The following is a 12,724-nucleotide window of genomic DNA, read 5'->3' as shown; positions in this document are numbered from 1 at the left end:
TCTGGAAAGCTGTCAGCAAAATAATCCCTTCTGCACAGAGACTAATAAATAGTCTGTGGACTTCCCATAGCGTTTGGCCCCAGCGAACACCTCCTATACATCTTCCGTCACAGTATCACTGAAATACGGGTGGCCCAACTCAAAACCTACAGAAACCAGCATTACTTTTACAGAGTAGCTTTAGATAACTTTTCAAATACAACCCAGAGTTCTACTTCAGGGCACAGAGATCGTTATTCTTATACAAATAATATGCACTATTTAAGAGCCATCTATTCTTAAACCCACTGTGGTTCTTTTACTCTAATGTAAATAGCAACAGATATAAATGTTTACAGGCAAGACCTTGCTCCCATACTCCTGCCAGTGCCTTGCCAGCTTCCTGGAGGGAAGCTCAGTGACGCAGGCCTTTCTTCAGTGGAAGGCTGGTGTGTTTATTTGCAAACAAAACATTTGCATGTGATCCGAAGCCTATGATTTGCCTACGGTATGTTGTCATCCCAACCGTGTCTCTTAACACGCGAGTGAACAAATCAGAGGGAGCATGAGTGTCAAAAGTTCAACGGCAGATTGAAAGCCTGGGTGCGTCTCAGGCATTTGCTATTGTTTATCAACAGTCACGCATAATAGTACAGCATTTTTTGTGCTGATGTGGCAAATGAAGATGGAGAGTAAGCAATAATTGCTCTACTTACAGGTTTTGTGGATAAAAGTATTAGCTTGCTAAGCCACTTTACCTGTTCTATTCCTCCATTTAATTCTTTTCGATGCCTCGCTTTAGATGTTTCTCAGCAGCTGGTGCTCTTGCCACCATTCTGCACTGGGGTGAAATCTCCTATCAAACATTTGAGGGAATGCTCTCCTAAAAAACAAACAAAAACAAAGAGAAAGGACTTTTAGGTTAAGGAAAAAAATCATTTTTTTTTTTTTTCACAAAAGCAGACAGCCAGAGGCTGTTGACCCTGCTCTGGCATGGAGCTCTTCTGGAATGGTTCCTACCAGCCTTCTGTAGCTGGCATGAGACAAATTACTGAGGATAAAGAGAACATAGCTTCATCTTCATGGTACCTCAGTGTTCCCTGGCTGCTGTATAACTGCTGTTTGGGGCCCTGAAGACTTCTCTCAATTTGATACCTCAAATTCAGGGTCAGCGCACTAATGTCACTTGAGTAGAGAAAAACCCTTGGGTAAGGAAGTACATGTGAAGGATCTCACTGCACTGTACTTCCAAGGGTGTTAGGTTTCCTGAATGAAACACCTCATCCAAATGCCAAACAGGCATTAACTGTAGGTGGCTCTCAGGCAGGATTTGTGAAGCACCATATTTGCAATGAACTTAATCTAGAACTGGAAGTAACATAGGTGCCTCGGTGCTGACTCAAAGATGGCTCAACATACTCCACCAAAAATCATCTCATCAGCTACTGAGCCCTGGTAAGAAAATTCATGCAGCACAGCAATACTCTGACTGAACTATATTGCTCTTAGGCCTCTCTTAGGAGAGCTATACTAACCATAAATACATAATAGTTGATAGTTGAAATAGTTGATAACTGGGATAGCTTGGCAACTCAGCTAAGTAGCACAGATATATTGTGATTTTGGAAACACCCTACAACTGACACACCCTGCAACTTGCTCTTCCTGCATTTAGGTCACAAATGGTGGTGATAAACAAAAGTAACAGCTATAATCAGGACAAAAAAGCTTTGGATTTTGAATCTCCCTTCCTTACCAGTCTTTTTCTGAGTCATCATACTGCAGTATATAAACCTCCATCTAACAAAGCAATTCCACCAGCAAAAAATAGGAAATGACACTCAACTAAAAAGGGCATTTCTTCCCAAATCCCCATTTCTGTGACATCCCTCAGATTAAATATATTAAACATACCTAAATAAAGGAGTGAGCTTGAAAAAAGGTCCTTAAAAGGATGAAATGCTTGTAACTCTAATATTGTATTACTTAAACTTACACTTCGCATTGCAAGACATTTTAAGAATTCACAGAAAATGGATAACTTTGAACTTCCTGTGCACCTACATACTGTAAAAAAAAAAGCAAACAATTTTTTTCCTGGATTTGATCTTGTATTTTTTTTTTCTCTGTAGCCATCTTAAAGTCTTTCTTATTATTTTGCTATCTTTGGACACAGAGTCAAAAACTTTTTCACTTTTTCTACTTTGTGAAAAAAAAAAAAAAGAAATAGTAACTGAGATCACCCACATTACTGGACAAGTGTTCTAATTACATGGTTCTTCTAAAGCCATGTGACCAGCAGAGTGCCCCTCCACCACCTCCTATGACCATGTGCTGCTGGGCTGCCATTTTATGTTCAGGTGTTATGTTGACCATTGAGGTGTTCCGCTCTACAGAAAGGCTTGGCTGATCAGGTCCCACTTGGCCTGAACCCTTTAGCAGAGAAATGATTTTGTATTTAGGCACAATGTAGGAGTGAAACTTAGTTTTGTCCTGCCCAGAAGCAGTTACAGTACCTTGGTATTTCGCATTAAGAGAAAAAAGCAAGGCACCTGTGGAACGCAGGTGTCTGTATTGAGCTAGCTGGTGAATGAGGAGTTTCAGGAGTGCCATTTTGGATTTGTGTGCCTCTGTATAAACTCTGTGCCTTTGAAGAACCAAAGCTATTCTACTGATATTTGATCTACATGGTTCTACTATATATATATATATATATATTTAACATCATTCTGGTTTATTATTTCCTGTTTCCCACTCATTTTTTCTCTCCCACATTCTTTTAAAGTTTTCTATTGACAAAGTAATTTTCAGGCCCAGCAACCTGGAAAAAGTTTCTGAGGGCTTAAAAAGATCCACCTTCAATTTTACTAACCAATGAAGGTATGGAGACACACATGTGGAGAAGCGCTAGATCCCCTTTTATCCCCATAGCCAAAAAGTCAATTTGTATATGTCAGTCAGAACTTCTAGTAAATTATTGCTAGGCTATGTGTCTTAAAAGAAGTAAATCTATCCTGTATATTCTGAGGGTTCGTTCTGACAGAACTTCCTTTTATCTGTCTATTTTAAAATAATAATAATTGCTTGAAAATTAATGTTCTTCTCTTATAAAGTTATTATTGTTAACATTTCTAGAATGAAAAACATATCTCCTCAAAGGTGTCCTTCTGAACTTGCCCACATTTGGTGCATGATTCAAAACAAATTAAAGGCGAGTCTAAGAATGGATTGAAAAACTTTTACATGTGTTTTTTGTTTGGACAAAATGTGTAATAAATCCAAATAAAGTCTACTTTAGCCTCTATTGCTAGAGTCATTGACTAAAAACTATGAAGGCAGAGAAACGGGCTCATAGTTTTGCTCTTTCAGTTAATATATCTAGTTACATTAAAACCAGAAATAAAATTAAATCATAAATGCTATATGCATTTGGCAGGCTTGGGAAAGCTGTAGCCTGAAAAAAAATGTATTAGGAGAGATCCTGCAAATCAAGCTGTGAAGATCTTGCGAGCACCGGGCTGTTGCAGCTCTCCAACTCTAGCAGAGTGACAGTCTTTAGAGTGTGAAAGGATTGTACATGAAGAATGCCAGTTGGTGCTTCTATCATTTCCCATCTGAAATTGAGCAGACATGGAGGGAAATTAAAGAGCATTTTTTAGGCAGCAGATGTATTTAAACTAAGTCAGGAATGTCTCCATGTTTCTGTAGCTCGGCCAGGTTATGTACAAGTTTCATAACAGGTAGGATCTGCGTATGTACTCTACTTCCTTGTTTCTATGGAAGAGAGCTTCACGCAGTAAACACTGGAAGTGACAGCCTACGCTAATAATCCTTTGTTTGTAATTGCTGGGGGAAGGCACCGTGATGCATGTGACCTTTGCCATACTGGACCTCTGACCTGTTTACTGGCCTACAGTTGGTACTGAAATATAAACAATACAATACAAATAAATAAAAAATGAAAAAAAAAATCTAAAAGTCTAAAGTAACAGCTGACTTATGAAGTACACTTACATTGGTAAGTAATGCAGTACAAGAGGCAAGAAGTGGTGTTTGGTTTACTGTGAAGTATTGTGGTTCTAGGACCATATGTCCAAATCATGTCTTTCCTGGCAATGAAGTTCACAAGTGTGGCTACTATGTCATGACCATACATTCACCAAACATCTGCTGTGGGTCCTTGCATCAGTGTTGCAAGTGTGGTGCTGTAGATAATGATTCATCTTACTCTGTGACTGCAACTTGCATCCAAATCGACAGAAATAATTTAGGGAATGAAAGTGATGTCCTCAAGTCATATCTCATGACTTGAAGTGTACACACATCAAATTTGCCTCAAATACCAGACCCTTCTCCTGTACACTGAACTGCTCATATAGATTGTGAATGCACTGCCTGGCATATGTAGCTGTATGTTCTGGACATACAGTGAGGCTGGTAGAAATTGTCTCAGGAACCATATTTACCATGGGCAAGACCTAAACAAGTTTGATATGATGGGAGTTAAATATTAGGGAAAAATGATTAAGACTTTCTGGTTTATATCTGTCAATTATATCTAATTAATCTGTGTTTTTAAGAGCAGGTTAGACAAAGTTGGTGGACTGGTCTGGATGTAGCTGATCTGGCCTTAGTGCAGGGGGTTGGATTTGATGACCTCTTCAGATTCAGAACTACATCTATTATTAATTCTCTGGAACTGCAGTGTATGAATAAGTTCTGTCATTCAGTACACCCCTAGAGATATTTAGTAATCAAACTGTTCCTGCAGTTTTTCCTTTACTGGAGTCTTTCTCAGACAGTTGTGTTTTAGGCTTGGTGCTCATCAGAATCTGTTCTGTTGCTCTCCAGGATGACTGCTTTTCAGTCTTACCTGAGCTCTTTTTTTTTTTGTTATTTCCTTTACCAGTTTTATTTCATCATTTAATAAATTGCTTTTATCCAGTCAATGCTATTTTTTTTCACATGCAGCACAAAGTTTTTTTTCTTGTAATTTTTCTACTCTCAGGAAGCTCAGAGTTATTCTCAGCACCTTTGCAGTCTCACGCAATTCTAAGTCTTTAGAAAACAAAGTACCTCTGGGTGTGAACAAGAGCTGAGTCTTTTGGTTGTCAGAAACCCAGAGCAGCCCAGATAGATACATTTCAATGCAATGTGTAACAGATTTAACTTAAAAAAAAAAAAAAAAAGTAGTAATTGGTGCCCCAACATTCACCCCTAAGTCCCTTTTTTAATATACCTGATGAACAACAACACAGATTAATTGGATCTCCTTAGGGTCATTCCTGTTTTTGTTTGTGTGTTTTCTTTTTTCCTTCTCTTTTTTCATGTCATTGTGATTACTTTTTGATGTAGTAGCATTCTGTATGAATAATGTGGCCTGGTCAGGCCAGAGTGAATGAAATCTTTTTAGCAGAGGTCTTTGATGATGCCAAATGTCACATAGATTTGTCTTTCACTCTGCCACAGCACCAATGGAATCAAATGGACCGCCCATAGACATGGATACTAGCTTGCACAAGCACAAAGAACTACATCAATATTTACATCTTAAGTAAATTATATTTTTATGGTCTTTTCTTGGTAAGAAACAGATTGCAGGGGAAGAGTTGTGTTGAGACAAATTGAACAACCAAATTCAAGTTTAGTGAAGCACAATAAAGTCATTTTTATGCTGCCAACTAGCTCTTTGGATTTGGCAATGTTAGCTCAGAGAGGTGACAGACACCAACAGTGAAAAGAGAAGCATAACCTCCTACATGATTAGAAAGTTTAATATCTCATGGGTATTTTTTATGTATCAAAGCTAACTCCGCTTAGAAAGGGGTGCTTGTAACAAAACACCAACATTAGTCAGACTGTGGGTTACACAAGTTGAAAAAAAAATAAAGGAACAGAGGAACTATTTGTTACAAAGGGCTTTACAGAGAGAGCAATTTTATCAGTCTTGGTAAACTAATGAAACCCAACTAATGAAATGTGAAATTAAAAATAAAATACTGCTGATATACAGACTATAATAGTAGTAACTTGTTACAGGCTTACAGACATTTTTTTTTTTTTCTTTCTTTTTTTCCATTTGTTTTTTAGAAATCTACTGTTCAGGTGACTACAAAGATTCTTTCCTTAGAGAAAATGTTCACTTAGCCAGAGCTCAGCCTACTTTCTACCTTTCTTTAGTACAACATATGTCATAATGGAAAATCCCTCTCATTTATTATCCTCATTGCTCCTTTAACAAGAGCACCTTCCATTGGAAATCTGACACACAGGGCAGTAGAAAAAGGCAATATAAAATGAGGGTAATTACAGGAGGAAAAAAGGTTATTGCACATGCTAACTATGGTAAAGTAGAAACTGCTAGAAGAGATCCTTGCAACAATACCGAGGATAATAGATTTTGAAAATAGCCACCCAAATACTTTTCACATTTTGTCCCAGTTTAATTATGCTGAAAATGAGAACAAAATAAAGAATTTTGATACTCAGTTGTAAGAGACATTCATGAAAACCTATATTCTCCCTTCCAATTGAAGTTCCATTTCCTGCCAGATGAACCATGAAGTGGTAACAGCTTGGGGCAACATTTTTGATACGAGAGCTCTCCTAGAAACAAGGCTTTGAGAGAGAGTGAGAAAAAGAGACCAAAAGAGAAGAGTATACAATGAGAATTGATATAATAAAGGACATATTTTGTTAGGAGATTTAAAAAAAAAAAAGTAAAAGGAGTTAATATATTACACAAATAAAGCTGATTGATTGCATTTGCAGAGCAGTTAAGCAATTTCAAGAGTGCCAGATCAGTATTCTCATGCTATAATGGCCATGATAACTCATCATATTTGCTTTCCTACTTGTAATCATATTTTATTTTCTTTACCAGAATTCTACACGTAATTGCTGGTGGCATATAGACTAAGTCACAGATGTTAGAACAAAAGATAAAACAAGTACACTGAATGTACATTTTTCATTTACATCCAACAAAGGTTGTCAGCTGTTACTTCCTTGCAGCTGCTTAAAGGTCTTGCTGTCCTCTCCCACTGGAACAACTATCTATTGAGAGACAGCAATGTAACAATGCTCTTGTTAATTTTTTCATCCTATTTAATTGTAGTTAACATCAAGCATAACAATCAGAAAATATGTGATATTAGTTGTATGGAGTACTTTTCTCAAGTGCTATTTTCATGAGGCTGGCAAAAGACTTCTGCATTGTGCGAGGCACATTTGAAAAAAAAAAGTCTGACAAATGTCACATTAGTTCATCAGACACTGTGGAACCTACAGGGGGACCATGTTAATTTATGTGAGGGTGACTAGGGCTAAGTTGAACTTTGTTTCCCATCTGTACTGAAAAATGATTAAAGAGTCAATTTCTGATGCTGATTTTATGTTTTTCAGTTTCAGTAAACAGACACACTTAAATATAAGATGACAGTCACTGATACAATTCAGCTCAGACATTCCTAGGGCATTCCCTGTCAGCCATTAACAAAAAGTTGGTCTTTCCCTTAATGGGCACAGTGTTCCGACCAATAAAATGTATCTTCCTGCCACTTTCTACAGCAGTTGACTCTTTCAGCAGAATTCCCACTGACTACACTCTGGCTAGGATTTCTCTGCAAGAATGTGTCAGTTGTGCACAAGGTGCACACACTATTGAGTACGTCAAGGGCCATGACTGAGTGGTCTCCAGATCCGCATATGCTGGGTCCATATCTGCACTGTTTTGACTACACAGCCAGCAGATAAGTAGCCCTGGCAAATGCAATGCTGATATGCTGTGCAAAACTGCGGCCTAATTAGTATGTGCACCATACTGTTCACAATATGCCTGTACGTAGTGGTTCAAGCAGGACTCATTGCCTTGTGGGTGAGCACATTTCAGTGACTCACAGGTAGCTCTGGAGCTCCCAGCGGTGATTTGTTGCACCAGGCATGCCTCCTCCCATCGTCTAATTAATTTTACTCAGTGATTAGCAATTAGCAAAGCCCCTTCTGGAAAAGGAGTAGACTATCTGGTGAAATTTGGCTCACTTTATTTATAGGGATGAGGTGACAGCCAAAATTGCATCTGTAGTCCTAGCACTGCAGTCTTCCATTTAAATTAAGTCAATAGGAGATTTAACTATGACAGGACTTCAGGGCTGGACCCATAAAGTATATGACAAGCAATTTAGAAATCAATCTTGGTTTACCCCAGAAAACTGTCACTTTAAAATCAACAGTCTCAAGTGAAGGATAGGTTTTTAAATCCAAAGTTTATATTAAAGTTTCATAATAAAATACTAGGCAGCTAGGCAGCAATGAACATTGATTTACAGTTTAACAACAACAGCATATCAGAATACTGAACTTAAGTCCTTCATGCAATAGTCAATAATGTAGCTGAGAATAGAATACAAACAGAGAATAGCTGGCCTGATGATGTGAGGTCCTAAATTGTTTCTGCTTCAAAAGAGTCTGCAAATAAGCTTTCAGAGCACCAAACTGGGATATTCAAGGTTTCCCTAAGTCTTGAAACACACTTCATAATGGTAATGAGTTCCCACACTTCGTCTAAGTTACTCAGTGATGCCTGCTGTATTATGAAGTGAATACCGATCGATGAGGTAAGCAGAGAAATCAAAAGGCATCAAAAGAGTGTGTGTGTGGGGAATTACACAGGGGCTAGAATGGAACACTGAATAGCTGATTTTCAGCTATCTACTGATAGTGTGACACTAATTAAAACAACTTTTTGCATTGTACTAGTGTTGAAGAGGACTGGGAAGCCTTCAATATCAAATATCTCTTGAAAGGTAGTTAAAGTTGCAAGATTAAATAATCAGAATGAGTTGATACTTTCCTTTGAGGGTCCTCTTCACTTTTTTTTTCTTAATGTCCTACAAAATTTCAGTAATTTCTAAACTACATAAATATGTGGATATTGATTTATGCTATAAATTCTTCTTGTGCAATATTTGTCAGTGTGCATGAAGGAAAGAATTTAGTCATCCTTCTTAAAAGTCTTGAGGGTGATTTTTTGACTGGCATATTTTTCATGCACAGACTCAGAAGTTTACTGTGATATTGTTTTTAACTGTTTGACAAATACGTTATTTGAACACTTCAGCATTTGGGTATTCAGAAATTATTTTTAGTTTACATTCATCACTACTATGTATTTGCAGTGTATTCAATAAACCCATTAATAGTGCATATTTTATACAGATGAGGAATACTGGTTTAAGACACACAGATATATATGCCTTAGCTTAACACTTAGATGAATTTGAGTGACTCAGATGAATCTGAGTGAATCCAGTGCTTCTAGCCATAAGCAGTTGGCAGACAAACCGTCACCCAGTCAACTTGAATTTTCAGTCTGAAATGTAAGAACCTCTCTGAAACACTATGTTCCTGAAGATAATATTCACCTCCGGGGGGAATTACTCAGTATTTAATTTCCTGGTCATTCTCACATGAAGCAGAAGGGGATGCTGAGGTTAAAGCATTGTTATATTTCCCTCACATAGTAAATAAGATAGTCCTGAAAACAGCTGATATAACCTTCATGGTGGATACCATAGGGAACCCTGCTACTTTTTTGACCTTGGCCAGGAGAGATGCAGCCATCTGGCTCCCAGGGCTGCCTGGTCTCTGGCACCTGTGTCTCTACTGGGTGCTTTGGAAGGGCACACAAAGCTGATTTAGCCCTGCAGCAACTCCATGACATCTCCACAGATATGAAATGACAGATGATGGGCCAATAATGGCAACCTGTTTCATCACACCTTTACCCATCCTGTCTACCGGTCCAGCAGGAGCAGAATGAGGCCTGGACTAAGGGACAAAGTCAAGTCAAGCTCACTTGCCCTGAGATTAGCTTTATATACAGTCAGTAGGATCCTAGTATTTAAAATGAAACAGAGTTGCAGGCGGGAAACTACTAAGCACCTGGTTTGGATTTTCTAGCAAAGGGCACAGGATGAAGGGACATCTCCCACAAACCATGAGACTGATATTTTAGATACATGGATGCTTCTTCTTCTTCTTCTTCTTTTTTTTTTTTTTTTTTTTTTTCTGCCTGATTGAATGAGCACAACTCCAATGAGGAAGTGATTATCATCAAGTTGGGGATTTGCCATCATTGCATGAAATTGGGAAGAATTAGGCCTTCTGAAAATGTTAGGAAAGTTTTCACTTTTTCCTTTCTAAGACATTTAAGGCAGATATTTCCTGAGGCAACACTGCAAGAGAGAAAAAGAAAAAGGTGTTGTAATAATCTCGGGTACATTAAGTAAGTACATTGGAGCCTGATCTCTAGGCCCAGAATTTGGGGAATGCAGTCTACCAATGCAGTGCTAGTTATTCTTACACATACCAGACGGAGCATCAGTATAGGCATAGAACAGCCTGTCCAACCTTGTATTTAAGCCTGTGTAGATTTCAGGGACAGTCCTGAAAACATGAATACCATTTGCCAAACCTAGTTATGAAATCTTGGTGTTTCTGTTGCTGAACTTTTGTTCTAACTGCAGTAGCTACACAATATATTCTGCGAAAGTTGCTCTCCTCCCTTTAACAGAATTTCTGTTAATCACAAAACAACTTTTTCTACTCTGTCTAGAAACCCACTGCCATGTACATGTAATTAAAAAGAAAAAAAAATCCATAAAAAATCATGATAGGAAAATTAAAATAATGCAAATGAAATAAATTGAACTTTTTAACATGCAATTATTTGCTCAGCTTTAGTTTCAGATCTGCCGTGCCTTAAGTGTACATCTTATTATTTTGTATTAAATTGCTATACTTCTGAAGAAGAAAGATTTTCTCTCCTCATTCATTCAGCTCATAATAAGTATTCAAGCTAAAGGCTTTTTCTCAGTAGCTTCACAATAAAGATGTTTTTACTCCTGTGCTGCAACATTTGTCTGTATCTTACTTGACCATTAAATGGTCACTTAAGACAATGAAACTCAATAATATATATTATGTTCATTTCCACTCTTTGTTAGTTTTACAGTTTTTTTAACTTGTGCAAATAGCTCCAAATTGATTCTCATTTTCTTCAACTGCCACAGCTCAGGGTAGTTCTTCTTATCAACTCTGTGTGTATTGAACTATGTAGCCAAATCCAAATCTTTAAGAAAAGTGAAGAATTAGTTCCTTGTGGGTGACAGATTAGACACCAGCAAGTCAGAAAGTAGCTCCAGCCTTACCACTGACTCTTTCCATGTAACAACTGCAATCATGTTTTACTTTTGGAGATGAAATACTATCTCATCTCCAAATGCATGAGTTAGGATCTATTTCTGAACATTCTTGTCCAGGAACAGATATATATATCACAACTGGAGATCACAGATGTTATATAGCCACTACCAATGCAGGATGCTTGCATTTTACTGTTCTACCTTTGGGGCATACTTGAGGGGATGCTCCCATGCTCTTTTTTTTTTTTTTCTGTCAGAAGAGGGTAGTACTAGTAAACAGCTCAAAGCAGCTCCAGATATGTGAGAGTGTGTTTTCTGATGACAATATATTAATGAGATGATTTAATATGACAGAACAGGGGCATCTTATCTGACTAATAAAAGACTGTACATATCTACTTCAAAGTATTCCTGCTAAGAAATGGAAAGATGAGATTTTAGATAAGGCCAGTTAGCCCATCTATGAAAAAGCATTTATTTGCCTGTCCTAATGGAAAGCAGGTGTGAGGGATCGGGTATTCTTAGTGATACAGAAATGCGCTAATATTTGAGGAAATTCCATTGACCTCCCTTTCCCTTGTTTTATAATTTTATAGCATCTAGAATTTCTTTATATAGCTGTCAAGTCATACTTTTTCCAGTAGTATTTGTACTTAGATATAAATGACAAAAAATAGTATTTGGAGATAGTTTAAAAAGTGTTTTTTTTTCTGTCTTAATACTCAGCAGTCTTAAAAAAGCAAAAAGTTGTTGAATACAAAGTACAATAGCTTCAATAGATTAACTGTATAAAATAATATAGTATCATATAGATATATAGAATATCTGCATTAAAAGATGGCTCTATTCTTTAAAATTCAAAAAAAAAAAAAATCTTCAAAATCTTCTCTTTGTCTTCCTGCATTCTCAATTTTTAAACTTGCATGACCCTCACCAACTTTCCTTTGAGCATCCATTTGAGAAAATATTTAAACACACTTCCTTTGTGCTCAATTCTTAGACCATTTTTAACTAACTCCTAGAAGATGACAGATGTAAAGGAAGCACTACAAGGTGAGGAAGTACCTAGATGTTCCCTGGAATAGACTGGACAGCTGAAAAATAGTCTTGATTAGCAGTATTCATAAAAGAAAATAAGTGTGGAGAAACTGGCAGAGACTGTTTGTAAGTCCAGACACAACTGGCCTCAGATACCACTGGAAAACAATCTCTGTCACACAGGTATCACTCTTCTTCTTAGAAGCAGCTAAGCTATTTAACCCAATGATTGCAGCTGAAGACTACTTCGAGAATTTTCTGTCCTAACTCAGAGTTTTCTTATTTTCCTTCTGTAAAAAAAAAAGAAGGAAGAAAGAGCAATCAGTATTTTTTATGGATAATTAATATCCAAAAAACATATTTTAGTTACTCTCTAGATGACAGCTGATCTGCAAAAACAAGCCCATTAAACATGTAAACTAAAAAGAAAATTTGCTTTCCAGTCTCTTTTCTCCTCTGTCCATCATTTCATGGCTCTCATTTCCTGCCTCATTTACTTTAAT

This window comes from Tinamus guttatus, unplaced genomic scaffold (genome assembly GCF_059628265.1).
Source record: "Tinamus guttatus ecotype Peru unplaced genomic scaffold, ASM5962826v1 Tinamus_guttatus_pri_ptg000138l, whole genome shotgun sequence".
Classification (NCBI taxonomy): Eukaryota; Metazoa; Chordata; class Aves; order Tinamiformes; family Tinamidae; genus Tinamus; species Tinamus guttatus.
This window is presented reverse-complemented; position numbering follows the sequence as displayed.